The following is a 19626-nucleotide window of genomic DNA, read 5'->3' on the forward strand; positions in this document are numbered from 1 at the left end:
CAAATTAAGTTCAAAATGAGCTTTGGCCTCCCCAATTTTTTTCCTACATGGCCTAGCAGCCCCCTTAAATATTTTCTGAGAGACCTGACCCTCCTTCCAAAGGTAATACATCCTCTTTTTTATTCCTAAATTCCTTCAAAACCTCTTTGCCCATCCAGACTGGACATTTGCCTCATTGTCTCATCTTTCAGCACATGGGGACAGTCTGTTCCTGTGCCCTCAGGATCTCTGTTTTGAAGTACACCCACCTTTCCTGGACTCCTTTGCTTTTAAGAGCTACTTCCCAAGGAACTCTCTCAATAAGTCACCTAAATAGGCCAAAGTCCACCTTCTGGAAGTGCAATGTAAGAGTCTTGTTGATGTTCCTCCTGATTTCACCAAATGTTGAGAACTCTGTAATTTCATGATCACTGTGCCTTAAACCACCACATCTCCCACCAGCCCATCTCTATTTGCAAACAGCAGGTCTAACATAGTCCCTCACCTGGTGGGTTCATTCATCAACTGCAGCAAAAACTTGTCCTCCACACACTCTAAGAACTTCCTGGACTGCCTCTTTTCCCTGTATCAGGTCCCCAGCAGATGTCTGGTAGGTTGAACTCACCTACAAGAACTGGGGCCGGTGATCCTGAAACATTCTGCAACTGCTTATAGAATGAATTGTTCACCACTTCTTCCTGGCTGGATGGATGATAACAGACTCCCAGTAGGATGTCAGCCTTGTTGGCCCTCCCCCTAATCCTTACCCATAGGCATTCAACTTTGTCATCGTTAGTTTCAATACCTATGGCATCCAAAGCCTCCCTCGTATAAAGGGCCACTCCTCCACCTCTTCTCCCTTTCCTATTTCTCCTGTACAGGTTGTAGCCATCCAGTGGAGAGCTGTGTGAGTCATCCCACCACATTTCCACGATGGTGGATGGTGACTACAGCATAGCTCTGCTCTTCAACTATGGCCTCCAGCTCTTGTTTGTTGCCCATGCTGTGCACATTGGTATACATGCACCTCAGCTGGGCTGCTGATTTCACCCCTAACTCAGGCTCACCACCTTTGGGCCTGCTTCCAGGGAGCCCAGCTGCATCCCCTTCCCCTTCAAACCTAGTTTAAAGCCTCTCAATGAGTTCTGCCAGTTCACACGCTAAAAACCTTCTGCCCTTAACAGGGAGATGGAGCCCATCTGGTTCCAGCAGGCCAGATGCTGTAAAAGTTGCCCCATGATCAAAGAACCCAAAATTCTGCTGTTGGCACCAACCCTTGAGCCCCTTGTTGACAATGTGGGCTCTCCTATTCCTTTTGTCATTTTTCTCAGCCACCAAAGGCACTGACCAGAACAGTACCTGTGCTCCTGCCCTGTCAACCACTTGACCCCGTGCCCTAAAGTCCCTTTTAACTGTCCTGACACTCTTTTCAGTTTCATCACTGCCAGCCTGGAGTATCAGCAGTGGGTAATGATCAGAGGGCTGAATGAGCCCAGAAAGTCTCTCAGTAATGTCTCATGCCTGGGCCCCAGGGAGGCAGCAGACCTCTCTGTGGAGTGGGTGCAGTCAACATAGGCCCTCTGTTCCCCTCAGAAGGGAATCACCCACCACAATTACCCTTCTTTCCTTTTTGATGTTAGAGGTGGTGATCCCTCTGACAGATGAAGTGTAACTGGGAGACTCACTGAGATTCTCACTGAGACTGTCTTCTACGTCCTCTGGTCGACTCTCTAGATCCAGGGCCTATTCTGAAGTGGCACCTGGAGAGACGGTGGGGGTTGGGAGGAACTTTTATTACACCCCTAAGCAGGGACCCATTTCCACTCCCCTTCATCCACCCAGTGTCCTTCCAGGATGGAAGGGTGGAACTCCACCAATCTATTTCACTTTCCCTTTCACTTTCTCTGATACTCCTTAGCCTTTCAAGGCTAAGAAGGACAAGGAACTGCTGGAGCAAGTCTAGAGGAGGCCATGAAGCTGATAAGAGGACTGACACACTTCCCCTATGAAGACAGACTGGCAAAGCTGGGGCTGTCCAGCCTGGAAAAGAGAAGGTTGTGTGGAAACCTCATAATAACCTTCCAATATATGAAGGGACCTCAGGGAAGCCAGAGAGGGGCTCTTCATCAGAAATTGTAGTGACAGGACAAAAAGTAATGGGCACAAACTGCAAGAGGGTAAATTTAGGTCAGATATTATGAAGAAATTCTTTACTGTGTGACTGGTGAGACAGTGGAACAGGTTGCCCAGGGGGGGCTGTGGATGCCCTAGCCCTGGGAGTGTTGAAGCCACGTTGCATAAGGCCTTGAGACACCTGGGCAATGTTTTTATCATCTTAGTCATGTTTCCCTGCCTAGTTAAGTGTTTGCAGAAGTCCATTGAGGAAGTCTTCTTAGTAAGAAAAAACTAGGGGTGTAGTAGCGTCCCATGAACTGTCTCCCCTTAGCCAATTCCCAAGCACACTGCCCTGGAAATACGTATAGAGTTCATTCATCCTCTGGGAAAAGACAAGACTCCCCCATGGAGTCTCACTCTCTTGTCTCACTGATCCCTATATTTCGCAACTTTTCCTGGTTTTTCCTTTCCCTGTTTCCTCACTGGTTTGGTGCCCCTGGTGGCTGCCCCCCTCCCCAGGAGACCAATCCCCTTTGCCCTGCCCTTAGGTCCACTCCCCAGCCCTTCCCCTTCTTAAGCTGTCTGCAGAATGTGGTTGTTCTCTTTTTGCCCGGGTTCCCTTCAGCCACCACATGTGATACGCTTCACTGAAATAAAATCCTGCCAAAGGATTCTTCTGCCTCTCTCACTGAGGCAGATGTGGTGAGGGTTGTGTGTGGATCTGACTGCATTGCCTGAATGTTAACCTGTCCTGCTTTTCTACAGGAGAGATTTGTTGAGAACAGATAATAGGCAGCAGCACCCACCATCTAATTCCCGCATTTTTACTCATTTCTAACAAAACACCTTACATTTTGCTCCTTGATAAATTTTTCATAACTCTCTGTTTTCACCAAGGTATGATATAGGCATATATTTAAAGAATTTGCCTTCCAAAGTTGCTTCGCATTGGCTTATTTACAGTGGTGTATGAATTTCTCAAACAGTAAAAATGCAATGTGGTCTGTAAGATAAACTGTCCTGGGCTGGTCAGCAAATTAGACAGAAAAGCTGGCTTAGCCCTAGCAATAACTTGAATTTCTATAGTTCATGAATGGTGATGGCATCCTATTAATTTTCAAGGAGAACTGTGGTTTTGTAAAGCAAAACACCCCAGTAGCCTGTCTGGAAGTGAACTTAAGTGGCAAAATAAATGCTAGTATTACCTACCACGGTCCAGGGCTCAACTTCAGTGTCTGGAGGAAGGGAGAGCAGGGTGAAGCAGTCTTTCTCAATCCCTTTCTTCATCTTCTAGGATACTCAAATAATCCTATTCAAGATCATGAGCCGCATCCTCATGATCTTGACCAAAGTAATCCAGAAAGCAGGCTCTCTGTAATATTGCTCCCACCCCTTGAATCAACATGAATAATATTTCAAATGTGGAAAGTTTATTCCTCGCTTTTTCCTTCCCCACGTTTTATTGTTTGTCTCCTGTTTAATAACACATATCAGTGCCATCTTCTCTGCAGCGCTGTTGTGAGTTTCTGACCAGAAAGGCAAAAGGCAATCCCTTAAGCAGCCTGTCATTGAAAAGGGTGTGACGAATCTTTGAATGGTTCACTCTGCATGTTGTGCTAGTCTTTCTTCATCAGTCTTGCTGCCTGTGGGACACTGAAAGACAAGCCTTAGCTGTGTTTTCTCTCAAGGTTTAAGCTATCTACCACCTCCCATTGTTTGGGCAGCACCTTTACCAGATGTTACTTCCCACACAGCCGGGATAGTTCAAGAAATGTATATATGTATCCCAGCCTGCTTTCTTAGCTTAAACCGATGATAAAAATGGGTCAGAGCTGAAACATCAGACTGTGATGTGGGGAGGAGATAAGATGCAAGTGCATATTTGCTTCTACTTCAAACAGAGGGACGCAAAAGATAACTGAGGAAAACACCTTTGATTGCCACAGCAAACGGCACAACTAATCTGAGGTAGCCAGCTGGTAAAGGCTGGCAATCTCAGATTAATTTTCTTTATATTTTGTAGGTGATTTTCTTGTTCTGTTATCCAAGATCCAGTTCATTTCAGTAAACTTCTTTTTACACAAAAAGCTTTTGTTTTTACTTTAATACTGTATAAAGCCCCATCAAATAATGGGTTTGTTTTTCCATAATGAATTGATTTCTACAGCAAATGAGTCACTGTGACTTAAAAACAAAAATCTAAGATGCAATAAAAGAATAAGACAGAGACATTGTAGCTTTTAACAAAGCTTTTTGTTACAGGAAAAGATGCTTTCTTAGAAAAAATAATTCTCAGAAAGGTATTTTCTTATTTCTTATTAGGAGTCAAAAGGAAGTTTTCCATGACAAAAAGGGTCCTCTCTTCTCTGAAAAATTTTCTCATTTGCAATTGTTATTCAAAAGGTGCTTGTCTGGCCCTTTCAGGGACATGTTTATAGGCTCCCTCTTTCAAGAGTATTTGCAGTGTTATGCAGTGTTTGTTCTCTCACTTGGCTGTTGGCCCACAGAGAGCACTGTCAGGCACCACAGAGCAGCATCCTGCCTAAACTCTTGAAAATACAATCAGACCTTGCCATTTGAGTTCAATAACTAAATTTTACCTAGTCTGTAAAAACATATAAATATCACATCCTGCCATACAATATTTTAACAGGGAATTAAGGAGGGGGTGGAGCAAGGACTTCTGTACAGATTAAATGAGTCTGGAAATGAGAGGGGTGATTTCACTGCACTGAATCTTCCTCCCAGAAATAATATTTTTTGTTCATTCCTAAGGAGGATACTCTTTTCCCTATTACATCCAAGCAGTATTCATGGGTGGAAAGCAGATGACTGTTGATTTTCATTATCCTTGCATAAATTTCTGTACATTCCCTTGCATTGTCCACTGTATGTAAATTTACTGTCTTGGTCCTAGGTTGGTTATCCAGAAATAAAAATTATTTCAAAAGTCTTTGTATGACTGCTGATTTCAAAAGTCTTTGTAAGACTGTTACAATGCAAATGGTCATGCAGTGATGGGTCAAACATCAGAGTGATTAGGAACCCATTAAAAAAAAGGTCCTTATATAAAGGACAACAAATTTACCTTATTGAATATAAGTAGAAATATTTTTAATTGTCCTTGAAACCTGAAAATTATGTCCTGAAATCTTTAAGAGCTAATTTACAATGAGGTAATAAAATATCTCTCCCTCCTGTCCATTTTTCCCTCCATTCCAAAATGTTTTCACCCACCTTTCCCTCTCCTGAGCTTATTGGGCACACTTCTGAGAATGTGAGGCTGTATGGTATCATTTTGGAGTGGTTTTCCTCAGCCAAAAGAATGGAACTTCATGCACATAGTGACCACATAGCAAATGTAGCTTGTAGGAAAACACGTCCAAGATGTCATCTGGCATCTCATTTCTCAACAGAAGTGTGATATGGGACACGGTGATGGCTGAGGTTTTACAATTAATTTAACAGCAGTGCTTTTTAGCCCATTCATATAATTTCAGATACATTTGTTTCTTTTTTCTAGTCTCCAAGATAACAGCCTGCAAAAGAAAATACTTGAGGTTAAATATTTATTTTGTGGGGAACATAATAGTTTCCACATACATATGCTCAAAATGATGTCTGCTTTCATTGGAAGTTGTCTGTAGAATTACAGTGTCTCTATTATTTTTTAATTAAAGCATTTGGGTTGATTTTTTTTTTTTTTACAGAAAACAAAGAAAAAAAAGTGGGTAATGAACAAAAATTTTAAAATCTGCTTGATATGATAGTCAGTTTATATTACTTCCTCAGACTTGTTTTTGGTTTTGTTTCCAGTACATATTGAACTACTCTTTGGATATGATTTTGGTCTTACATTAGTTTAATGCCTTTTTCAGACTCACGGATATTACTATACTACTGGAAGAAGCAAGACTGTAATCAAGTTTCCCATCTTTCTTTGTAATACAATGGTCATAAAGTATTTGTTGTCTTCATAGCTCAAAGCTTTCTTCCTTGGTCCATATGCACTGTGATTGGGGCCTTTATGCCCTGCTCTACTTAGCTGACCTCCACTGATTATCTTACATTTGGATGATATTTTTTGTTAAAATAGATAATAAGATTAGGCAAAGGTAACAGAAATCCACATTTCTAATCCTTGCCAACGTAGCTACAGTTGATATTTTGGAAGTTATTTATAAAATTACTGCTGGTCTTTTTCCCTTCTAAGTGAAATAACAAATGTTAAAGCTGCTTCTGCAATAAAGAAAACATTTCAAATGCCAGAAAAAAAAAATTTAATAATCTGCTATCCTACCAGGAAAATAACAAGAATTGCAGGGACTGACTAAGTAAATCCCATACAACTAACAAATAGGTTAAACCATTTGAAGAGGCATAGAATATGTAGCATAGGGATTTAAATTTCTCTGGCTGCTAAAGAAAACATGCTAGACTTTATACCTATAAACATTTCTATTGTAGAGCTTGATTGAGACTTCTGATGAGGAGATTAATTCTTCTTGACCTGCAACCTCACCAAGAGACTTAATTTACACAGGATATTAAAGAGACTAATACACCGTGGAAAACATGGCATAGCTACTTAACACAAAAAGTGTTTTTTAAGCGGGTATATGTCACTGTTTTCTTAATATCTCACTGGAAGGCAGTCAGATATTAAGATGAATTGAGGAGGCCTTTTCAAAAATGTATATTGACATTATTCATCTATGCTCATGAATGGTATTGCCTACCCTATTTTCATTTTAGTAAGAATATAGATTCAAATTTTGTTTTAATTTTGCAACATTAACAGTAGAACAAGGCATTTAAGAAGGGACAAAAGCTGCATGTGAGGAAACATGATCCACAGCACCACCCTATATTTTGTACTGAACTCTTCCCTTGGGCCCAGGCCATGGAGGAGAGAGGACTTCAGCCCAGAACTGTTCTGTCAAATCTCGTCCTCCGGGCATGAGGAGTCCCTGTGCCAAAACAAAACACAGATTAAAAGGTCTGAAATGTTTCCATCTTTAGAGATTTTCACAGAAAAAACAATAATGTGGGTGTTTTGCACACTGTAGCATTGAGCTTTCTTTCCCAGAGCTTTTTCTTTCTCTCAGAAAACTCTCCAAAAAGGACCAAAAAGTTGTCTTGTTTTTGTAAGATATTTCATTGAACTTCAGGGCTTGTCTTGCAGGAATTTTTCTGGAAGAAGTGTGCTGTAAGGAATTTGTTCCACTGTGAGATTCTTTTCCTGGATTTCAGAGAGAGGGAGCTTTCAAATAACACTCAAGACTGCAGCTGAGAGATGCTTCATTTGCTTTAAGCTATTATGGTATGTCCATGGGACCTGCCTGAAAAATTTACAAATTCCAGTCACCTCTTTTCTAGAAATTTACTCTTTGGCAGTCTGCTCTTCTAAACTGTTGCTGTAATTGACTTTTCCCTTTAGCACTAGTCTAGTGAAAATGTTTTTAAAAACCCTTGTCAGAGAAGGGCTGTTTAACTTTTAGATTACATTTTCAACAGCTCCTATTTATTCTTTTAATTGCCTCTCTAGTTCCAGATTGTTTATAAGCAAAACCACATTGCTTTTCCTTCTCTGTCCACCTTGGTGAGAGATGTAAACTCTTGGAGCATTCACTCATCTAAAACACAGAGGGTTTAGAGACAATTTATCCTGTACATTAACATTAAAGTAACCAATGTCTCTGAGCAGTTTTCAGCATGCAAGTGCTAGATACTATAAACTAAACTTGTAAAAAAACTATTAAATTAATTGGCATTCTGTGTCTTTCAGTGCACTTTTCCTATTTCTCATTATTTTTTGAAAATATTTTTAAACAAAATCTGTTGGGAATGTTTTACCTTCAGCTGTCCAAAAGTTAAGACTGTACATTTATTTCTGCTGGCACTTTTTCCATTGTCCTGCTCAGACAGTGCCTTGAACATCAGAGAAATCTTATTTTAATAGGAAATTTGACATTTTTAGAAAACATGTTTGGCCCGGGGGGGCTTTAAATACAACAATTAGAGAAGAAGAGAGAAAGTGTTGCTAAACACAGGAGTTTTTATTCCAGGTTTATAAAAGTCTCTTTCTTCCCTCCTTTCCCTAAGGAATGGCTCAGAGCTAAAACAAGCGAATCAAATAACAGCCAGTTTGTAGGTTTGTTTTTACCTCATGCAGATAGATAAGTCTGCAGGCATTTTGTAGCAAACATGGAGATCCATAATCCAAGCTTCCCATTTCTAACAAGCCCACATTCCTGTGCACCTCTTTGCATCCCTGTCAGAAGTACTGGGGCATTTCTGCAGCAATGTTTGTCAGCTCTTGTAACTGGATTTAGGTTGCCAATTTCTGGCCTGAAGACACAGCAATGTTGTGTCTGAGACATATAATTTTTAAAAATCATTTACAAACTATATACTTCTGCATCTAAAGTCAGCAGGACACTCTTTTCACCACTCCCACCTTTCTCCTAAAACCTGAGTGATCCCTGAGAGGAGAAGGCATAAACTGATTCTTTAATTCTTCAGAGAAGAAATTTCACTCATCAGAAAGGCTGGTCACAGGGCATAGTGCAAGCCTGTTTCACAGCACAAAGACTGTCACCTTTGGATGGCAGTGATGCAGAGCAACTTATGTAATGGCCTTGGCCACATGCTATGTTGCCACTTGCCCTGCCTCATTACTAGTTTTAAAAATCTTTTATTTAAACTGCAATATTCATGACTTATGCTCTGATTCTGTTCCCACTGAAGTTCAGAACTTGATAATTGATTTAGTACAAGCAGAATGAGGACCTGAATCTTTTCAGTCGTAAATTCTGTTAGTCAGATGAACAGTTTTATACTGTATGAATTATCCATCCAAATACACGTTGGTTCCTCAAAGCAGTTTTATCCATTAAGCCATCTTTAGTTACAAAGTTAGTATACTAAGTTTCTTCTCACCCAAGTTCTGATCTCACACTAATCATCAGCAGTAGAAGAAAATATGGAGGGTAGAAGATTGACTTTGACTGGCTGCATTAACCTCTTTGAAATTTTAATTTCAACTGTTTAGTGATTATGTGCATAACCTCTCCCTGTTCCTTCTGTGCTATACTGTTTTCTCATTTTTCAAAGCTTTATCCAAATTGCCTTCACATGAGTAGCTGGAGGGAAAACTTGTAATTACTCTCATCTTCAGATAACACTGCTCTTTAAAGAAAATCACAACAATTACGTCCCTCTTTTGTGTGCTGAGGTAATGAAATGGAAGCATATTCTCAAGAATTCTCCAGCAAGAGTGGCTGTAGCATAGTTGCAGCCCACAAGTTAGACATCTCCATGGGGTCCAGGCTCCTGAACATTTTCCAATAAGCATCAGACTTTAGTTCTTAAGGAAAAACTTTTTTAACAGCTACGTGGTCAGGGGTATTCAGACCTTCTCTTGTATTGATCAAAGAACACCTAAGGTTAGACTCCTCAAGAAAAGCAGTGAGAATTGCCCCTTTTTTATATCTGTTTATGATTCTGTATAGTCCTCCACATCTGCCTCCAAATCCTCTGTCTGGTTGATCTCCTTCACACCAGATCTCTATTTATACAAATTTTTAAGAGTTGAATCCTGCATGATTTGCATAATTTTAAAGTTGTCTGGTCTGAATGGCCTCAAAGTTCCACAGAAAACAAATACGGCTAAACATGGTAGAGGTCTTCAGCTTTCAGTCTGTATAAGAAACTAGAGGAAAAAAAAAGGAAAAGTCAGCTATGTCATTGGAGATCCAGGATTGTAACAACAATCAATGAGTAGCACACTGCAGGAATGACAGCTAGCACAGAACTGATGTGTGTCCTTAGGAAAAGCAGTGTACTTCTTTCACAGGCCAGTGCTGTGGAAGCAAACATCCTTTTTCCCCTGCAGAAAGAAGTTTCTGATACAGCTGAATGGTATCCATGTTTCTGTGCCATCCTGCTGCTGGGGAAGCAGTAAACAGTACTTCCAAGGTGACAGATGCTCAGCAAGGATGCAGGGAGACTAGTCTAGGTTTGTAAGGAGCAGAGGAGTTCCTGGACAGCCTTGTCTATCTGGCCCTGGACAGCAGTCAGCAATCTCCTCTCGTTCCAAGGCAGCAGGCAGAGGTGACCCCCACAGTATTTCAAATAGCTCTAGACATGTTTCACAGAGGCACTGCCTGCAAAAGTCTAATAGCACCCATTTTCTTTCTTTGAATTTCTTAACATGATAGCTGATGTTTGAAACTTAGAGAAAGACTGACTTTCATGTCATTGCCTTTTTACAGCTCAGTGACAGCCCCACTGAAATCAGTGATGCTCCCTTTCTACAGAAACAAAATCATGAAGGTTAGCATTAGTTTCCTCAAGTATTCCTGCAGCAAAAGCTTCCATCCTAATAAGGAAGAGTATATATTCCATCCTTAAGGAAAATAGACTGAGCCTTTTAAATTTATGATGTGAATTTTCCCAGATAGAACATTACAAAGGTTTCAGGATTAAAGGTTTCCTATAAGTACATAAATTGACACATGACATGTCCAAGGATTCTGATTTACCCTACTGTTTGACAGTGATACTGTTTGCTAATAACAGACAGAAAAATCATTGTTTCTAGCCTCTGTCAAGCAGTTAATTTCCATTTGTACATTTTGATGCCATCATGTTCAATTATATACAATATATATAACTGAATGCAACTTTTACATTCAGACTTTCCCTTGCAACCTGAGTGTTTCTATGGCAAACAAGCAAACATCCAAAGCAACTTGGTAAGAGTGCAGAGGGTATTATTTTTAATTACTGTTTTACTTGTCTCCTTGATCTCACTGAATAAAATAAAATTAACGATTCACTCTCTGTTATGGTTTAATTAACATGGACCCTAGGGTACCCAAACATTTAAATTAGGTTCATCTCTCCATTGCTTTACCATAGCTGGGCCTTAAGAGAGCAGAGGACATCTTGGTACAATATTGTAGGCATGCTGACTTGGGAGGATTGCCTGCAGGCCAGGTACAAGAACCAAGTCAGGTTTCCAGCTGTAAGCACTCTGCAGCTGCTGCAAGCACTGCAACCTGCTCTAATCAATTTTGGTTTTAAGAATTGAGGGGTAAGGATCTTCGCAAGAGAGTTCTCATGACCATGCTAAATAAAGACATAAACACATAAACATCGGCACTAACAGTAAAAGATGTTCACATCTCAAAAGCTCATGAACTGTGTAGCTTAGAATGAGGATAGTGGAGGACAGTGATGCAGCAGATAAGCAGGAAAATAGAACAGTACCTCACCAGTATAATTTTTTATTTTCTGCCATTCTTTCTTTTTGCTTCCCAAACAGGACTCTTAGCATACATAAGTGTGCAACCAGAAATCTGACTTTGACATTTTAGTTACTTCTTGCTTGACTGTTGTTTGAGCAGAGGAATGGGAAAGAAATACTGCTGCTTGCTCTTTCAAATTTTCTGTTGTCACTATTTCCTTTATTGGAAATTGCCTGGAGGGCACATTTTAATACCTGGTAGCCAACCAGCAGAAGGACATAAAGGTAACTTATTTGCAAATAGAAGGGAGAAAGATACATGTTGGAAGTGAAGTGGAAAAAGTGTCCAGCAGAGTGTTTGCTAGAAACACTCAGTAGGAAATGAATGAAAACCACTAGAAAATATAAGGTCATTATGAAACTCATCTGAGGGCATAGATCTGCTAATGAGAAGTAGATTATATAGTATTAGAAGTCATTATTAATATAGAAATATTGAAATATCATGCAGAAATTGCTACATTACCTCAAGGGATAAATCAGGCTGATTAAATGAATTCATACAAGATTCAAAATAATTTAAATGTAAGAGAATCCTAGAACTTTTTACAATCTCTCAGAAAATAATTTTGAAATTAAAAAGGCATGTTAGCTAATGCCAGACTCTTTAATACCATCAATGAAACACATCTAGTAAACAAAGCAAATGCTTTCCTAGAATACAACAGAAAATATTTCTTGACAGAATTATTAGTGCCATTGTAGCAGATAGTAGCTGCAGCACTTCTTGAATTCTACCTGCAGTATTGTCATGAATGTGCAGATTAATTCGGGATATGAAAGGTACTGTGAAAGGCTGTAAGGATGTAGATAAGACTAAATGAGTCCGGACCACTTGATCTGCTATACTGAAGGATGAGAAAGAAAGGCAACTGATGTCTGTCAATAGTTTGATAAACCAAAGTGAAAGACAAGTGTTTCAAGAGGGAAGATGAAGCTGTCATTAGGACATGGGTAAAATTGCCATGGATAAATGCAATTTTACCACAGGCAGTAAGTTGCAGAACTATCCCTAGTGCAGTGTGTAAGCAAGCATCTTGATACCAGCAGAAAAAGTGATGGCAATCAGACGAAGTCCCTAGTGACTGGAAAGAGAAATATTATATCCATATTTTAAAAAGGCAGAAATGAGGACCCTGAAAACTACTACTATGTCAGTCTCACTCACTTGTGCCTGGGAAGGTGATAGAACAGATCCTCCTAGAGTTGTGCTAAGGCACATGGAGGACAGGGATGTGGTTTGAGACAGCCAGCACAGACTCACCAAGGGGAAATCCTGCCTGCCCAACCCAGTGGCCTTCTGTGGTGGAATGACTCCATGGACAAGATGTCATTTATCTGGACTTCTATAAATTCATTAACGTAACCCACTACGATTTTCTTCTCTCTAAATTGGAGGAATTGGATTTCATGGGTGTACTGTTTAGTGGATGAGAAATTGGTTGGATGGAACATCCAGAGGGCAGTCATCAATGGCTCAATGCCCAGGTGGAGATCAGAGAGAAGTGGTGTCCCTCAGGGGTCCATACAGGGACCAGGACTTTTTAATATGCAGTGAGATCAAGTGCAACCTTAGCAAGCTTGAAGACAACACCAAACTGAGCATTCTGGCCAACCCAGCTGAGGGACAGGATGCCATTCAGAGGGATCTGTAGCCATGATATTTTCTGAAAAATCCTTTCCTTAGGATTTTTCTCCTGAGAAGCTGAGAGGCCTCAGGAAGAAAATGTAAACAATGATTATCTGCTGCTGTGGAATGCAACAGGTGGATCTGTGATTGGTCTCATGTGGTTGTTTCTAATTAATGGCCAATCACAGTCCAGCTATCCAGACTCAGTCAGTCATAAGCCTTTGTTATCATTCCTGTTCTATTCTTAGCTAGCCTTCTGATGAAATGCTTTATTCTATTCTTTTAGTACAGTTTTAATATAATATATATCATAAAATAATAAATCAAGCCTTCTGAAACATGGAGTCAACATTCTCATCTCTTCCCTCATCCTAAGATCCCTGCGAACTCCGTCACAGGGATCAAGACAAGTTAGAGAAGTGGGCCCCTGTGAGCCCAACAAGGAAAACTGTGAGCTGTTACACCTGGATCAAGGCAACCCTTGGTAACAATGTAGGGTAGGGGTTGAAGGCATTGGGAAAAGCCCTGATGAGAAGGACTTGAAGTACTGGTGGGTGCAAAATTGGACATGACCCAGCAATGTACACTTGCAGCCTGTACAACCAGGGCTATCCTGGGCTGCATGCAAAGCCACATGGCCAGCAGGGCAAGGGAGAGGATTGTGCCCCTCATCTTAACTCTGCTGACACCCCACTTGGGGTGCTGCACCCAGCTCTGAATTCTTCAGCACAGGAAACACATGGACCTGCTGGAGTGGGTCCAGAGAACAGCCATAAACATAATTAGAGGTATGAACCTCCTGTCCGATAAAACTGAGGTACTTTGGGTTGTTCAGTCTGGAAAAGAGAAGGCTCCAGGGAGACCTTACTGCTCCAGTATTTAAGGAGGCTTATAAGATAGATAAGGGAAGACAAACATTTTAGCAGGACCCATTTTGACAGGACAAGGGATAATGTTGTTAAACTAAAAGAGGTCAGATTCAGACTAGAAAAAAGAAAACATATTTTTCTGATGAGAGTGGTGAAATCTTGAAGGATGTTTCTCAGAGGTGATAGACACTTCCTGCCTATCAAGGTCAGGCTGGACTGGGCTCTGAACAGCCTGATAATGACCTGGGGATCCTGCTGGACAGCAAGCTGAGCCAGCACGAGCCAGCAGTGTGCCATTGTAGCCACTAGTGTTGTTCCGCAGGGCTCAGTGTTGGGACCAGTCCTATTTATTGTCTTGATTGATGATATGGATGAGATGACCTAGTCTACCATCAGAATGTTTGCTGACCACACCAAGCTGGGTGGGAGTGCTGATCTGCTGGAGGGCAGGGAGGCTCTGCAGAGGGATCTGGGCAGGCTGGATCATGGCTGAGGCCAATGGTGTGAGGTTCAACAAGGCCCAGTGCTGGGTCCTGTCCTTGGGTCACAACAGCCCCAGGCAGCTCCACAGGCTGGGGCAGAGTGGCTGGAAAGGAGCTGGGGGTGCTGGTGACAGCAGCTGAACATGAGCCAGGCTGTGCCCAGGTGGCCAAGAAGGCCAATGGCATCCTGGCCTGGATCAGCAATGCTGCGGCCAGCAGGGCCAGGGCAGGGATTGTCCCCCTGTGCTGGGCCCTGCTGAGGCCACACCTCCAGGGCTGTGTCCAGTTCTGAGCTTATCACTGCAAGTGTGGACACTGAAGTGCTGGAGTGTACCCAGAGAAGGGCAACAGATCTGGGGAAGGGTCTGGAGTAAAAGTCCAATGAGGAGCAGCTGAGGGAGCTGGGATTGTTTATCCTGGAGAAAAGAAGGCTCAGGAGAGTGTGTATCACTCTACAGCTGCCTGAAAGGAGGTCATGGCCAGGTGGAGGTCAGTGCCTTCTCCCAGGCAACTGGTAACAGGACAGGAGGACACAGCCTCAATCTACACCAGGAGAGGTCCATGTTGGACAAGAGAAGGAACTTCTTCATGGAAAGAGTTGCTAAGCATTGAAAGGGACTGCCTGGGGACAATGGAGTCACCATCCCTGGTGACATTTAAGAAACAACAGAATGTGGCTCTTATTTCTGGGCTCCTCAGAAGGAGAGACATGGAGCTCATGGAGCAGGTCGAGCAAAGGGCTACAAAGATGATGAGGGGTTTGGAGCATCTCTCTTATGAGGAGAGACAGAGAGCTGAGCCTTTTCAGCCTTGAGAAGAGACAAATGAGAGGAGACCCAGTCTATGCCTATGAGTATCTGAAGGAAGGGTGTCAAGGGGATGGAGCCAGGCTCTTCTCAGTAGTGCCAAGCAATAGGACAAGAGGCAATGGGCAGACGCTGGAGCCCTGAAGGTTCCACCTGAATATGAGGAAGAACTTCTTTACTGTGCAGGGTAGCAAGCACTAGAATCTATTTTCCTGGAGATATTCAAGAACCCTCTGGATGCAATGCTGAGTTGTGTACTCTAGCTTGACCCTGCTTCAGCAGGGAAGGTGGACCACACAACCCATTTTGATACTTTCAAACTTTATCCATTCTGTCATTTTGAAGATATCCTTGTTCATTGCAGGGTGATTTGGCTGAATATTTTTTCAAGTTCCTGTCCAACCAAAACCATTTTATGATTCTATGAAAACATGTAACATGAAATGTGAAAGGGAGACAGACGTGGGATAGTGAATGATTGGCATCCATTGAAGGGATGTTCTAAATTCTTTTAAAAAGTGTAGGATGGCGGAATATCATTGAGACATTGAGGAAGGATCTCTGAAGGTCACCAAGATCAATCATAACTCAAGTGTTTGTTACCACAAACACCAGATCAGGCCAGTCACTGCTAACTAAACAATTCCCTCTGCTGAAGGTTTGTTGCATTTCTCAGGAAAACAAGAAAACCTTGTGTATAAGGAAATAATATTTATTTTGCCTCTCAAAACATCATTTGCAGTAGTGGAATAGCTCTTCAGTACCAAAGTACAACCTGCAGGAGAAACAAATTTCCAGTAATTATCTTCTTTTTCCGTATCATGTCACAGTTTGTCAGCTGTATTATTCTACAGACACCAATGTTGGTCTCAGAGTTTTACAGGACTGAAGACCTAGTGTTCCTATAAGACATGGTTCCTAAATTACTGATTTGCAATCAGTGGCCTAGACACAGACACCCTTTTCAAGAGCTGACAGGGCAATTTGGTGTCATCTTTAGTTTGACTTGGTGCCTCAGTTGCCCCTTTAAAAAGAAGGATTTTAGAAAATAAGCTTTTAAATCCTCCAAATATCAAAAAGGAATTGGGAAAGAGGAGGGGGAAGTGGTGAGGAAGAGAGGGGAGTGGATAAAAACAATAACAATAAACATGGCAAGGGAATTTTCTCCGCACAAAAGAAATATTTACTGCAGAATACTTGCCTGTTCCTGTTGACTTGCTTCAGCAAGTTGTGAGTTATTTTATATACTGGAGCCTGTCTGGTGAGAAAAATTGTTGGTGAAAGAGAATGAAGGGGCATGTATAAGTTATAATGTCTCATCAGTAGTGATTATTCTTGTTTCAGGAGTCCTTTGAAATCAAGCTCTGAGAGTTCATAAATTGGATTTTCCGAGTTCATTCCTCATGCCTGCAATGCTACTGTCAGTGATGAGTTGAGCCAGGATAAAAAGATTAAGAGAGCTAACACTTGCTCCAAATTTTCCAACCCTAATGCTTAAAATAGCAATCTGTCACTACATACCTTAGCAAAAGTGTTCTTCAGTGGTGTTACAGCTGGGGTTATTGGAGACAACTGCACATGCTGGATTCAGCCGCTGGAAATTCATGAATTATAGGCAAACTCAGAGCAAGTAGATTTCATTTATTTATTAACTTTTTTGCCCATCAATTCTTGCCAGGAGGAAAGGCTTATAAGGATGTATGGAAATAGTTGCCATGATCCCATGCACCAACAAAGGATCACCCCTGGGCAGGGGATGGCAGCCAAACTGCACCCCCGTCAAGGTGGGGCCACCCTCCAAAGCCAGTCCAGGAGATGGTCCTTGGGGCTTCTCCAGATATCCCCATTGCAGTGGGGATCTGGGAACTCCACTCACTAGGGTACAAAGGGAGATGAGAAACACTGAGAGGAGGCCTGCAGAGCAGGCCAGAGGCCTGCTGCATCAAGATGGAGGCTGCAATGGAAGTGGGGGTCACAGACTAAGCCCAAAGAGGGATCATCTGCAGCAAACCATTCTGATTTAAACCAAAATTTCCTCAAAATTGAGATTTGTATCAACATTCTGACAATAGAAACATTTTTAAAATAGGGACTTGAAACTGTTGATGGCTGAAATATCCCAGATTGCAGTTTCCTTCCTCACAGAAGGAAAATATTTGTTAGAAACTTAATTTTCAGTTACAAAAGTGGATGAAGAGAGAGAGTTCCAGATAGTCAATGTATTTCTTAAAGTCCTCCTTTAATTATTGAAATACCAAACACTGAAACATGTGAGGGTGCCAAGAAGAAGCAGGGAAAGTCACTTTGGTCTGACATTAGATAAAACATTTACAAAGCTAAATAAAACAGTTTTATTCCTTTAGGTCTGATAATAGTTTCCACCTACAGCCTTTTATTCCTCAGTTTTTGTTTCCAATATTTAAAGAGACTATTCCCATGTTGTCTACTACTCACTGTGGTGTGATCTCTTAATTTGCATGACTAAATCCTGACACAGCCTGGAGTCTGCGGCCGACTTAAGGAGCAGAGAAATTCACTCTGGTTATGAGGAGCTTTTTAGTTCAAAAAGCTCCACTGATTGTTATAGTGCCTGCTAATTGCAAGTATTGGAGTACTGCTGTGAGAAAAGGGTAGAGCCTGGGTGTAGTGGGACCTGCAGCTAGTACATCGGGCCTTGCACTGTTCCAACACAGAAATTACAGACTGAAACACTGCAGGGAAAAAAAGTCACCACTGAAAGGGAGTGTTCCATCTTCCATGTTCAGCAGCAACAACAGTCCCAGCCCGTACTGTTCAAGATTCAAGGATAGTGGCAAATCTCCTGCAAATCTCCATAATGAATGTTGTATACAATGACTAGTCAAGGGCATTCAAATGGCCAGCTTACATTTCAAGCTGCCTGTTGGTGTAGACAAAATATAATTTGCCTATGCGATCAGACTAGATGTGTATGCAAACTCTGACAAGGCAGCACTTAAACTGTATGCAAAGCTTTGAAGGTGCAGAGCAAGGAACAGCAAGGGCTGCTGCAGGCAAGCAACAGCCCAGGGCAACCCCAGCACAACACACACCAACATCCATGAGGCACAGTCCCACAGAGGTCTCATGGATGAGGAGCTTGTGGAGTCAGGTGTTAGTGACAAGGTCCATCACCTGTACCAAACACAGTAGGGAGCTCAGACAGAACCAAAAGAGGTGATGCCATAGATAAAACTGAAGGCAAGTCTGCAACATGTGTCCGAAGTCCATTCGGCCAACCTGGCCAAAGGCAGGACTGGAGACAAGCTACAATGTGTGCCTGGTGTCCATTCAGGAAACACATTACTCAGAAGTACCTCTAAGGCCCATGCAGGAGACAAAGTTGGAAAAACTGACATGCCTAGGCACAGACTGCATTCGCTCAGGCACAGACTGCACTCACACCCAGGCACATGGAGCAAGTGCCATGGTGGAGGCTCACACAATGTTTCTCTCAGAGTACTTAAATAGAGCCTGCCCCTTTGTTATGCTTATTTGAAACAGCAAAAAGACATTAGGTTTTGCTTGGTGCATTTTTTATAGACAAATGCCTTGTGAACCCTGATTGAGCTAAAAATGTATTCAAGATTCCTCTAACACCTTACACAGAGATGTTAAATGGATAGATTTTTTTTATGACATCTAGGCAGATTACTGCGCGCCTGTCAGATCTTTTTTGCTTCATTTTGTCTCAATTACTTGGGCTCATGTCAGGACAATTGGATCTCTCAGATCTTTAGTGAAGTGCAGTGAAGTAGCCTCCATCTGGGGTTTCTCAAGACATCTCCCATTCCCTTGCTTCACTGTCATCCTACCAGGGACTATGGTCATGGCCAGAGCAGGACAGGGTCTAATATGTGGTGCTTCCACTGGGGAGACAAGGAGTACAGCACACAGCAGAGCTTTGGGTGCAGAGAAACTCTCATAAGCAATACAGCCCCTACTCATGGCAACATACTGTCACTGCCCTTCCAAATTCTAGGACCAAGAGAATTTGTCAGGGCTCAAAGGTCAACAGCATGAATTACTGTTTATCACACAGGTCCACCATTCCTTTTGAAGTGACTCTCAATTTTGTTAAGATAGCAAGGCAACCCTAGCAGCAAAATGCTCTAATCTTCTCAGCCACGGGCAGTGTTAAACGCTGGCAGACACTTGTGCATCACTACAGTCTGATTTTATGTATGGTGTTTAACAAGCTACTTGCAGCTTCCTAGCTTCCAAGTTACCTTCAGCATGTTGCATGCTCCTTCCAATTAGAGCTGTGAGAGCCAGAATTACTGACAGGTTTGTTCACTGCTCTTACCATCAATTTACAGAGATTATAACCCTGTCAGAAAGATATCATTGGAGATTTAAGGGATTGCTTTCTAGAGTCATTCTGAAATGGCAGTTAATGTGCAGAGAGCTTTCC

This window comes from Melospiza melodia, chromosome Z (assembly GCF_035770615.1).
Source record: "Melospiza melodia melodia isolate bMelMel2 chromosome Z, bMelMel2.pri, whole genome shotgun sequence".
Lineage (NCBI taxonomy): Eukaryota > Metazoa > Chordata > Aves > Passeriformes > Passerellidae > Melospiza > Melospiza melodia.